The 12,722-nt window shown below is 40.1% G+C and overlaps 1 long non-coding RNA gene across 1 annotated transcript; it reads right to left on the bottom strand.

Annotated features, from left to right (window-relative positions):
* Window positions 1-1,046: 1,046 nt before the first annotated feature.
* LOC134478600 (uncharacterized) lies at window positions 1,047-5,078 on the bottom strand. Its single transcript, XR_010051351.1, has 2 exons — window positions 4,696-5,078; window positions 1,047-2,016 (listed from the first exon to the last, which is right to left on the bottom strand). It is a non-coding gene; the product is annotated as an uncharacterized LOC134478600 (long non-coding RNA).
* Between the last annotated feature and the right edge of the window lie 7,644 nt (window positions 5,079-12,722).

The following is a 12,722-nucleotide window of genomic DNA, read 5'->3' on the forward strand; positions in this document are numbered from 1 at the left end:
TTTAACTAATGTTAGATATTAGCAAGGAGTCTGCAATCCCAGGTCAAATTACAGGGAACGATTTGTCAGCACTTTTTTTAAAGCCGTCACGCACAATTGTCAATGGTGGGATTCTTTTCCACTCAATGCTGATGTGATCTCATAATTTCTCTCGGACACTCAGCCCTCTGGGCAGCCACTATCAATCAACAGTGGGAATCAGCACTCCAGGCCCCATTAGGGTGTCATCTTGGGTGAAGTCAGTGTTAGGTGTTGAAAAAGAATTACGTGATTAGGGCTGAGGACACTGAAGCGTGGAGAGTTTACTGAGCTGCCTGGCATGAAAGCCCACGGGAGACCCAGCCGATGCCTTCCTCAGTACCCATGGTCCACGATGGAACCACCGGGAAAACTCATTGCCCTCAAGGAAAATCCATCTGCAAATGTAACTTGCATCAACTGTGTTTGCTAGAACTTAGTGGATTACAACTATCTTTTGGAGAACAAAAGCAGGAATAAGGAAGATCCAGGTCCAGGAGGCAATGTGTTTTGAAATTACACAAACATCTTTTGAGCTAACAGGTGAAAAGTGGATAACTAAACTGAGGAATGTTCTCAGACACAAAAGTACTGACAAAACAAAGAAAGCAATTACTAGGCCACAGCTCTTCTCTGTGTACTGTAGCTGTAAAACAGCTCCAGAATTTCTAAAGTAAGGCACTTGCTCCTGCTGAATAGCCAGGGATCTGCCAGCAAAGAGGAAAAATCCACTGAACGTGAACTTTTGTTCATGCCTCAGGCGTGAGTGTAAAAAATAACAAAAGATAAAGCATAACACATAAAATAGAATCCTGAAGATCTATTACACAATGCATATATCAAATTATAGCAAGAAAATCCTAAATCTGCACAATTAGAATAAAATGTACATAACTGTAAGATAAATCAATAAAGTACACTATATTAAACTAATGATCCAGCCTGCGGATCAATCCATGGGGTGTACCTGGAGGAGGAACAGGGATTAAAATAAAAACATGGGGGAGACAGAGAGAGACTGAGGCAAGTTGAGAAAATCCAATCAAGCCCGTTTTATTCCGGAAGTGATTACATCCTTTATAGGCCAAGGGCAGGAGATGGGACAGGAAGAGGCTACTGGGCTGAATACAACGGGGTCATCATCACCTCCGGGTATGTGATGTAAGCAGGAGAGGATTATGGTTAATGTAGGCAGATGCAGTGCCCATAGGAGAGAGAGGCAGGGAGGCAGCAATGGGGCTGTCGCGCGGCTCCCTACGTCTCCTCCCTTTCTATATTATTTAATCAGGAGTATGGCAGGCCCTGCCGGACAGTGTCTGTCTTAGGTCAAGGACCTCATTACATGAACCCAACCAGGCCTTACCTGTTATGGGCTTGCAGGACAGCAGTTGGTCCTGTACCTGTCTTAGGTGGCCGATGGAATTAACATGCATGTCCTAGTTGCCCGTCTCTGACTGCCTGTCCATTGCCCCAGGGCAGTTAGGTCACATTGTCATATGGGCCATTTGTGGGAATTCCTTCTCGGTAGGTTTGTTGATCTGCCATCTCCAGCTGATGATAGTGTACCTGAATGGGCTTTGCCAAAAACGCATCTATCCGGTTATTAATGAGCGTCATAATCCTCTGAAAAATACAAGGACTCACAGAAAGGAGAAGCAATAGGGCAGCTAGGGGACCCAAAAGGGGCACAAGGTAAGAGAAAAGCTCCCCACACACACACACACACTGAGGATAAGGGGTTGGCAGCCATTTGTTGTTGTCGCTGTTGAAGTCGTTCTTCTAATTCGTGGAGCTTGTCTCGCATAACACCAGATGCAGTCTATTTGGCTGGGTTTATGTTCCTCCAGACCTAGAAGAGCCTCTCCCACAGTCACAGGGGGTTCTGTGCATGGCTGTCAGCAGTTGTAGTCTGTTTGGCAGGGGTCTAAATCCACCATGGGTGTGGTACAGCCCAAGGAGAAGGATGAGTAGGCAGCATAAGGCTCCGAGTTATGTCACCTGTAAGAGAACACAGGGGATTGTGCCTCAGGAAATGACATTATTCCTGGGTATTGCATGGGGTCCTTGAAGAACTATCTACTTGTTTTACAAGGTGCTCTGGTAGCCATCTAGCTTCTCTATCTTGTTGAGAGTAAACACACACTGAACTGCATCCCCATATGAGAATGGGATCAGGGCCATGCCATGAATTAGTCAGCGGGTCTCTCCATAGTACAGAAGCAAATTGCTTTTGTGTTTCAGTATGCCAAAAACGCATGGCTGCTGACTGTCCAGAAGCATCCAAATTTTAAAAATTAAGGATGAATAAGGCATGAGATAGAATATTTTTAGGTGTCCTCCTTGTGGAGTACCATTTCCCCTTTTTTATTTTATCAACAGTGAGTTTTAGGGAGAGATGTGCCCTTTTAACTATGCTTGACCTTGAGGGTTATAAGGTATGCCTTTTATATAATCAATATTAAGATGTTGACAGAAACGAGCAAAGGCAGAACTAGCATAGCCTGGACCATTATCAGTCTTTAATTGTTGTGGGCATCTTAGAACTGATAAGGCAGTTAACATATGGCTAATAATGTTTGGTAGCTTTGCCAGTCTGGGGAGAGGTATAAATGAAACCAGTAAAGATATTTATAGTTACATGAACATATTTAAGATTGCCAAACTCAGGAAAGTGGGTGACATCCATTTGCCATAATGCATTGGTGATAAGTCCTCTAGGATTAACCCCAAAGTGTGGAATCAGGAGGTGAATGGCACAAGAAAGGCAATTTTTTACTCTCTGTTGGGCTTGTTTTCTAGTGATCTTAATACAGAATTACAGAAAAATAAATGGTAAGAAATCAACAGTTAATAAGTTACATATTGTCATCTTAGAAATAGTCACCCAGGCCACAAAATCAAAGCACGTAAAGTCACATCCAAACAGTGACACTGCCAACAGCTCCCCCCAACAATCCAACAAAAACCCAGTAATATGTTTACCAGTCCCACACATCTGCCTTCCATCTCAAAGAGGGCAAGACCAAACATATCAAAACAGAACAAAACAGTTTTTTTAAAAAGATTTAAAGAAATACATATTTTAAAGCAAGTGCACTGGAGATCTTCATTGTTCATCTAATTGTCTCTAGTTTCCTCCAAACAGTTGTGCCCATCTTTACACACATTAAATACACACTGCATATTATAGAACTAATCAAATCATTACAGGATGATGAAGGCTCCTTAGGTTTTCAAGGTCTGACATTGGGGAAGATAATAATAACTACCATAGTGTCTCTCATTCTCCTTTCAGCAGCTGTCCCCATCCTTACACATGCTGAAATTAAACTTAAGAGACTAGACCAGTATCACTCTGATCAGTTAAATGAGTCAAAGTAATTGACATTGGAAATCTCTGGAGTCTTTTTGTAAAATGACCAATCTCTCTACAGGCAAAACAGTTTTGTTTATGCTTTTAAGATAACAACTGTCCAACTGCAAACCCCTGCAAGGCAGCAGCCACAACAAAGGTGTACATATCCTGTTAGGCCTGTTCTATTTTTATGAGGTCTGATAGCGGCCTGGCAGACAGTGCTGGCGCCTTTAAAAGTCAGCTGTTCAACAAAATCAGTGCCTGCATCAGTGCAGCCAAAGACTCTGCTAGCAACAGCAATCAAACAATCAACAAATTCTGAAAAGGGTTTATCTGGGCCTTGCTTAATGCTAGTGAGAGAGGAGCTCATATTATCTTTTGCAGGCAGCTTTCTCCATGTTTGAGTAGCTTCTGTTTGAATTTGAGCGAAAAGTGTTGAATTAAACTCTTTTTGAGCCTTTCTGCGTGTATAGGCATCTTCCCCTATTAACATAAATTAAGGTCAAACCCATTGCCAGCCTGTGTATTGTGTCTGGTGGTCTCTGCAATTTTTTGTATATTCTGATTTTTACAAAAGATGATCCCCACCCAATAAAGTCAATCGGGCCAATTTTTGCCAATCTATAGGTGTGAGCCATCCGTCATCCAGAGAATTTAAAACAGCAAGCGTGAAAGCAGCTGTAAGGCCATATTGGGCAACCGCTGTCTTTAATTCTTTTAAAGCAGCCGCTATGAATGGCTGTGTCCTAATGACTCGTGGAGCTAGCAGCGCAGCGCCCGCACCATCTTGCAGCTGTGCGGTGCCATCTTGGGGAGGTACGTTTGTTTCTGTCACCGGAAACACAATTTTGAGGAGGGCCCCATGCTGATGTGGCGGAAGTCAGGCAAGTGCCATTTTAAGAGCACCACGAGGCTTGCCAGAGGCAGGCGCCCTCTTAGGGGCACTAGAAAGCTATGTAGCTCGGGGGGGGGGGGAGGGGGGCTTGTGCAACCGTCTCCTCAATCTGAGGATCTGCATGCTGCTGGGCAAGCAGCTCAGAGATTAAATTCCAATATGCAAAGGTGGTCACGGGAACCTTTTCCGGACCAAAAACCCTATAATAATCTTATCAAGCATCTCTTACTCTTTTCCACCTCTTGGTATCTATAGAACCCTCTAGGGCAAACCTTATGGATAAATTGAAAATACTGCAATAATTCTTTTGTTCTAACCCTTAACCATCTTGTCTTTCATGCCTTTATAAGGCCTCCCACAAACACTTTGTGTTTGTTCAATGCTTGACCCATGTCCAGGAAAGGGAATGGGGTCGCCGTTCACTCACTGTGACTCGGGCAGGCACGTTGGGTAGTCGTCTGTGCAGGCCTCAGTACTTGATTTAATGTCCTGTTGCTTTTAGCTTTAACCCTTGATTTAGTTTGCTCAGTTATCGCCACGGTCTCTGGTTCAATCCGCTTTCACTTTAATCCGGCTGTCTTGAACGGCTCCCTCGTTGACTCATCCATGCCAGGAGCCCCCATGCTGGGTGCCACATGATCCGGCCTTCGGATCAATCCGTGGGGGTACCTGGAAGAGGAATGGGGATTAAAATAAAAACATGGGGGAGACAGAGAGAGACTGAGGCAAGTTGAGAGAGTCCAATCAAACCCCGTTTTATTCTGGAAGTGATTATATCTTTTATAGGCCAAGGGCAGGAGATGAGACAGGAAGAGGCTACAGGGTGAATACAACAGGGTCATCGTCACCTCCGGGTATGTGATGTAAGCAGGAGAGGATTATGGTTAATGTAGGCAGACGCAGTGCCCATAGGAGAGAGGAGGCAGGGAGGCAGCAATGGGGCTGTCGCACAGCTCCCTACAAACTAACAAAAATAGCCATCACAGAAAAGAAAAAGAGAATCCTGAGGATCTCTTATATCTCCTTATTTTTCAACATATGAATTTCTGTTCATACACATATCTTATATATTATGAAAATTTGCATTTTTGTCTCAAATTGCATTACTTTTGAATGTGATTTTAAATGCCTATTTAAAATGAAGTAGTCTTCATTTTGCACACTTCTGATACATAAGAATTTCAGTTTCCATGATTTAGTTGTGTAACATTGGTCCTAACTAAACAGTTCAAGCGTACATGTCTGTACATATTAAATACAACTGACTTTACAAAACCATGGTGCTAACACTTTACTCCACAAGTCATTGTGGAAATGCACATTACGATCAATGACCAGCCATGCTATTACTTTCAAAGTCTGTCATGTTGGTTTCTGGCACTGTTATTCAGATTATGCATAGAATGCAAAATGTGGAGCCATGCTGCCATTTTGTCTCCCAAAGGAGACATTTGGGAGACATTTTACAAAGTCAGGGAATCAAAGGAAGAAATAGCCCAACAGATAAAAAGTGAAGAATGAATAGTGGTCAGAGTGAATTTCCATGTGATTGTAAGACAGCTGACCATAGGGATGTTGGCACCTGTGACGTTTGCCTCTAGCTCTGAAATGGAAGGAGCTGAATGAAAGTGAGGTTGTCAACATATGTGAGGAAACCAGTGGTGAAGAGTGAAGATTCCCAGGAAGAAGTGGTACAGGCAGAAAGGTGTAATGTGTGACACTGACAGCAAATAAAGTAAAGCCCTGGGAGCTATTCCAACCTGGAAAGGGCCATGACAAGGCATCAAAGCGTGAAAAATACGCTTATCCCATATTGCAAGGTATAGATTGAGGGAAAAAAAGGAAGTATCCTTCACACTGCCTTTGACAAGTCTTTATAAAGCAGTGCACCACTTAAATTCTCGATGTGTTTAGTGAATTACAGTGTAACACCTAAGTACTAGGGTATTATCTTTCATTGCTCTATAAATTTATAAGCAGCAAAAAAAGAGTTTTTAATGTTTTGACAAAAATGTTCAGGATGATGCAATAATGTTTCCCACTGTTTGTTAATACATTTTGTAGTGTTTAAGCTTGCGGAGTCATCTTTACGATCCCCACAAGACTGTACAGAGCAGACCACCCTTACAGACACAAGTGGAGTCATCACACTTACTTCACTTTGCTCTTACGTTCTCAGAAAAAGGTGGCAAATATTTTCAGTGTTTTATGGGCTATTATAACCTTCAGTAAATTCTCTTGACATAAAAATACCAACAAACTACATCAGCTCATTAATAGCAGTACTCATCCTCTCTTCCACTGTTTATGCCATCTCTCTAAGTACGGCCGAAAACATGTACTACATTTAATGTAACTGTGTGTGCCTATTACATTTTAAGTATCAATGTAAAACGGTTGATGTGTACTAGTAAGGGAAGTAACTCGATTTGGAGCAATTTGAGATGCCTAATTTTGTAACTCTCAGCTACAGAGATTTGAAGTTACTGAGCAAAATGTGACCTGGTAGAGTTCATTCCAGGACATGTTTTCCCAGTAGTTGGTAAGATTTGATTGTTAGCACATTAACAATCAAACAATCAAAGTATCTACCTCCATAAAGAGTTAAAAGTTCTACTCCAATCCAGTTTTAATATGCTACCGAGGTGAACCACACTTTTGATTTTCAGAAACATGAAAAGACCTAATTTCTATCAAAACAAAATCTTGAATCTTCTAAAATATTTGGGTTGGAAATATGTTCGTTTCTATGTAACCGTCGGCATTTGTCTTTGATTCACATCTACCACTATTTTCTCCATGGACAGAGTTTTAGTTTTCCAAACAATATCGGGAAGGCAGTGCATATTTCTGAGGCGGCCTTGTTTCGAATGAAGTCCCTTGCAGCAGCTTCACTAACCCCTATGGAATTCTGTGGACCCCTGGGGCTGCATCCACCAGTTCAGCAAAAACAAAGGAGGCTTCCGTTTTAAGGAGATCTCTTAAAGCACCAGGAAGAAACAGGTTTAAACACCTCTCCTTTTGAGTCAGAAACTAGCTCCACAAGTTTGTGTCAAACTGAGAAAAAGTGACAGACACTTCAGGACTGCTGTGAACTGCTGGCTTGTCTTAACTGCTGGAGAAAATTCAAGTCTTTTCTAAATAAATTCCCATGTGTTCACTGTAGACAGGAAACCCCAGAGCCACAGGCTTCTGAGAACATTTTCTCAGACACCAAGCTGACTTCCTGCTCCCTTTTCTTCACCATTCCTGGAGCCTCCACCTTCGGATGTGGATTTGGCTGTAGATTCCTTGTTCTTTCCTCCTCATGTATACAAAATGAACTCTCAATGCTACACTCTAGTTTAGTTTCCTTAGTTTTGAAATGGATAGAGATAAGAATAAGGGAGCTCATAATTTCACTTAATGCTGAAATACACTGCTTTTTTTTACAAATTTGTACATATATATTAAATTTTCAATTTAATCTTACACTTTAATGCAAAGTTTTATTGGACAGTAGCATTCATTAACATAACCTAATAACTTGATGATAAAGATCACCATTAGCATATGAATGTCTTATTCCAGTCAAATAGGTGATTTGAGACAAGAATATTAATACAAATTTGTGTCATTATCCTGAAAGAGCACGTGATGGCTGAAAGAGCTATCTCAAAAAATACTTGCCCTGTACCCTCTGCTTTCTAATAATTATTACACATGAATATAACATGAGTCTTCTAAGTGAATTGTAATCTCCTTAGGGAAAATCTAATATCTTTTTATTTTTCAAGCTGTAATGCCTAACCAAAGATACAATAGTTATTTGATATATACATGTTGATGCATTGATACACAATATTTTTTAAATGAATTTTGATATCCTAATTTTTGTGTCCAACCCCTCCCATACTTTTTAGGTTAATTCCAAGCGAAAGACTCCCTGAGTCATGAATATGTTGTAACATTACTGTTCCATTGGAAAGCAGGTGCATCTATTTTACTCACAGTGTTCTCAGGCTAGCAAAAGTTCAGGCTATCTTTCCAAGATTTATGGTTTGCTAACTGGAGCTATAAAAAGTACATGCAAACATTTGCTATTTTTTCTTGTTGACAAAATATCAATTACACTGTATACTTTGCATGATAGTATCCACGTACTAAATTGGCTGTCCTAGTCTTTAAAATCATTACAAAACTAAAGGCCTGTAAAAATAATAAAATGAATAGAACTGTCCTTAAAATTAGTTTAGACACTGAGAAAGTATGATTCAATGAATAAATCAAATCATTAAATTTGCAGATTTTTCTCCCATGGCAAAAAGTGTATCTAATATTTCATGTCCATTTTTAAAACGTCATTGTATTCCTAAATAGCAAAAAAGAACTAAAAGCAGTTTTAAAGAATAACAATTTAAAATCATATGTATCCAAGAGGTCAAAACTATCAGCAAAGTATAATAATGTTTACATTTAGTTTCATAAATGGCAGTTTGGTACTGTATTTTTAAAGCAGTCTTTGGGGAAAAATCATTTTCTGCCTTCGTAGATGAAAAAAAATAGGATCTGAAATAAATGAAAGCACAGAGGCAGGGTGATGGCTAGAAATAAAAAGTAGCCATAGTATTCCCTGTAGTGGTTTTAAAATATTGTCAAAATCTGTACAAGAAAAAGTGTGGCACACTACAAACATTAAGGTTCCTTGACTAAAGCAAACAACCTAGACTAAAAAATAAGAAACACGTTGGACAGGCATGAGTATTACACGTTGAAATAACTTCCTTGGAAAGAGACTAAAACTGAGATTAAAATAAGACTGAGACAAAACAACTTTTATCATAATGACTTAGAGGACAGAGGAAGGCTTGATTAAAACAACAACAATAACAAATTCAGTTACAATTCTTAGCCTTTTTGTTTCCATGCTTTTGTCTCTAACTCGTACTTTAAAGTCACTTAATCCAGCAGGAAGAAAGTGTTTACTAGGACTCCTGTGACAGAGTAGTGTAAATTCCAGGGAAGAACTAAGCAACACGAATTTATTTTCTCACAGGCCTGAAGGACAGACACCAGGCATTAAGAGTGTTGACAGTGCTGGTTTTTTGGGGGGGCCTGTGAGGGAGAAACTATTCTAATAGTTTCTCTAGCAGGGAGAAAAAGAGACAGAGAGAGAGATAGGGAGAGAGAAAAAAGAGAGAGAATAATAAATAATAATAACAATAAGTGCTGGTAAAGATGCTGAGAAAATCCCCTTCACTGTCACGTACGGATATCTGTATGGAGTTTTGTTATCAAACTGAAAATTAAATATTATGTGCTGCTGGGATCAGGGATGCAACTCCAGGATTAAAGATGTGAGAGGTATTCACTATAAGGGTAGGTAGCCTGGATAATATATAAAGGACAAAGGGCTGCTATGGTCATTGTTTATGGCTTATCTTTGATATGTCTGCTTTCTGCCTGCCCTGCTCTGCCATGTACTGTTTTTTCCTATGTGATGCCCCTCTGCCATGCCTCTCTGTCTTGGAAGAGTCAAATATGAACTGAAACCTCTACAGAATGTGTGAGCTATCTTTCCTCCCCCAACTTACATTTGTTGGAATTTTGTTTTCGTAATGAGATAAGTAACTAAGATAGAATTTGGTACCAGAGGAGTACAATTATGAGTGTGAATGTACCCGACCATTCACAGAGTCAGGAACCTTTGGGACTAGCTTATGGGAAGAGTTTGGAAAAGTTTGGAAATTAGGTCTACAAAAGGAAACCTAGAATGCCTTAAAATTCACTTGCTAGAAGATTCTAATCAGAGCTCAGAAGACCAGAATGCTGATAAATATGTTCCCAGTAAAGACCAGGCTCACGAAAGTTTCTGTTGGGAAGAATTGCACTGGCTGTTGGACTCCAAACAATGTTTGTTATGCCTTGGCAGAAAGTTTGTCTGCATTTTGCTCTTTTCCCTGAGACTGAGAGTGAGGGAAGAGGACTAATTAATCTGGCAGAAGAAAGTTCAAGGCAATCTAATTTTGAGTTGGGGGTGCAGATACTGCTGGGGCTTTCAGCAGTAAGTAATCAAGAGCAAAGTATGATTTAAAACATTTTGAGTTTGGCCAGAAAGAAAGCTTCAGGAAAGCTATAGATCATAAAGAGAGGACAAAGGAGATCTTGATTGCTGAGAAGGAACAGGAGAATAGAAAAGATGGCATGAAGGCAGCAAGAGAAGCAGCAGGGCTCCACTGTTTTCAGCCTCAAAATTGCAAAAGTGAAAGACTGCTTTAAGAAGAAAGCCCCAGAACACCACGTTCCAGAAATTTTAGTTCATAAACACTAAACTTTTACAGTTGACGCAGCAAAAAGTCTGGCTCCTGCTCTTGCTGGCACCACATCTTGGTATCATCCATTTAGTGCTGGTTTTTGGTGCACACAGAAAACAAGAGGTCCACTCAGATTTCAGAAGAAGGCCTAGGAGGCTACGCAGTGTGTGAAGCCGTGCATGTGAAGCCAAAGGTACAGTGGAGACCCCCAAAATCTGGAGAAGCCAGAAACACAGAGAGTCTGAGGAAAACTGCAAGGAGGGACCTAGGAAGAAGCCATGACTACAAAACCTGATAGTGCCATAGGAGTGGGGCTCTTCGGAGTTCACGTCTTATCACCCACTGCCTCTTCACTGGACGTGGAACTATAGGACAAAAGTTTGCTCTGCTGGATTATAGACTGCTTTGGTATCATTCTATTTATTTCCCTATTTGTACCTTTTGGAATGGTATTATTTGCCTTGTGTCATTGTATGGTAGAAGCATTTAACTTTCTCTTCATTTGTCATGGGCTTGAAGCTAAAGGTTTGCTTCAAATCTCAGAAGAGATTTTTACTTGGGATTTTCAGCAATACACAAAACTGCTACTCACTTGGAAACTCTTCAAGATAGACTAAATGCCTTTTGCATAAAAGGATGTGCTTGAGTATTTAGGGGGCAGGATAGAATGTTATGGCTTGTGTCTCAATGTCCCCCAAAGCTTCATGAGGTCATAGGTGGGGATTTTTCAGAGATAGTTGAATCTAGAGTATGTGATTCTGGCATTAAGTGCGTGTGATTAGTTCACTGATGGGTTGTGTGAGTCCTACCTGCCCTGTGTACAGAGGGTGGATGGCCTGGACAGAGTATAAGAGAAAGAAAGAGGCTGTTGGTATTGCTTGTCATTTATCAGGGGCTTGTTTGCTGTCCTTTACCTGCCCTGTCTTGCCATGGACTGCTTCTCTTCTGCCCCTCTGCCATCCCACTTTGCCTTTGAGCCAGTCAGCTATTGACTGAAACCTCTACAAACTTGAAGCCAAATAAATCTTTTCTCCTTTAACTTTGGGTATCAGATATTTTGTCTCAGCAAGGGAGAAGTAACTAAAACACTAAATAAACCTTTTATCTCTATATGGTCACTTCCTCAGATATTTTACTCAGGTAATATAGAGCTTATAAATATACCTGGCAAGAAATATCAGTCAAATAGCAGTCATCACTAACTTTCATTGAGGTCCTAGGAGATCCCAGGCTGAGCAAAAAGGCCAGAGAAAATGGAAGAAAGTTTTTATGTAAGTTGATACTTTCATTTAGTGGTTAAAAGAAGTAGCAGCAGCTCTGAAAAAAAATAGAAGGAGACATATTGATAAAGCTGTCAGAGTAACATGCTTGAAAATAACTTAGGAAGAAAAGTGGTTCAGATGCTAGGCTAGGAATCAAGACAGGAAAACTTTGTCAGGAGGCAACCAAGACAAGTCAAATCAACCTTCCTCCATGCCAGAATCTGGATCACATAATAAATCAAAGTCTAGCCTGTCACACTGCAGGCATCCACTACATGGACTGTCTGCTGAAGTCACAGAAGTTAAACTTGAGTTTAGAGCACGCAGAACTTATCTTTGAGACTGTGTATAGAGATGAGGACAGAGATTTCTTGAATTCTTGTCTGAACTCTTTCCATTAACTCCACAATTTACATGAAATTGAATTTAGTTTCTTATTTTCAGCAAAATGATATTTCTCATTAAAGACTCATACCCAACTTACCCAAGTTCCTTGGTATAGAGAATTCTGTCAGCCTTTAGACAAAGGTTTCGAAAACATATGTGTAAGACTCTTATGCCTTTCAAAAAGAATTTTATGCCTTGAGGGTTATTTCCATCTTGAACCTGAAGAAGTAAAGTAAAAAGAATACCTGCTAATTTTCCTAGCATATTTAAATCTGTTACAAATTTCTAAGCAACTTGGATCCCCAAAAGTTAACAACATATGTATACAATAAATTGGATGCATATATTGTTAACTTTATTTATTGTAAAATACAGTCTTGAGCTCAATTACTACTTTAAGTGTTTCATGCACATGAAATAGAATCTAGCATTTTATTTTTTCACCATCCAGCAAAAGATTTTTGTCTATGTGCATGTCAAGTAATTTCTAATAAATTTTCATGGTTGAGCAA

The sequence above is a fragment of the Cavia porcellus genome, unplaced genomic scaffold (genome assembly GCF_034190915.1).
Source record: "Cavia porcellus strain 051 isolate PalLab524CR breed Dunkin Hartley unplaced genomic scaffold, mCavPor4.1 scaffold_14, whole genome shotgun sequence".
Taxonomy (NCBI): Eukaryota; Metazoa; Chordata; class Mammalia; order Rodentia; family Caviidae; genus Cavia; species Cavia porcellus.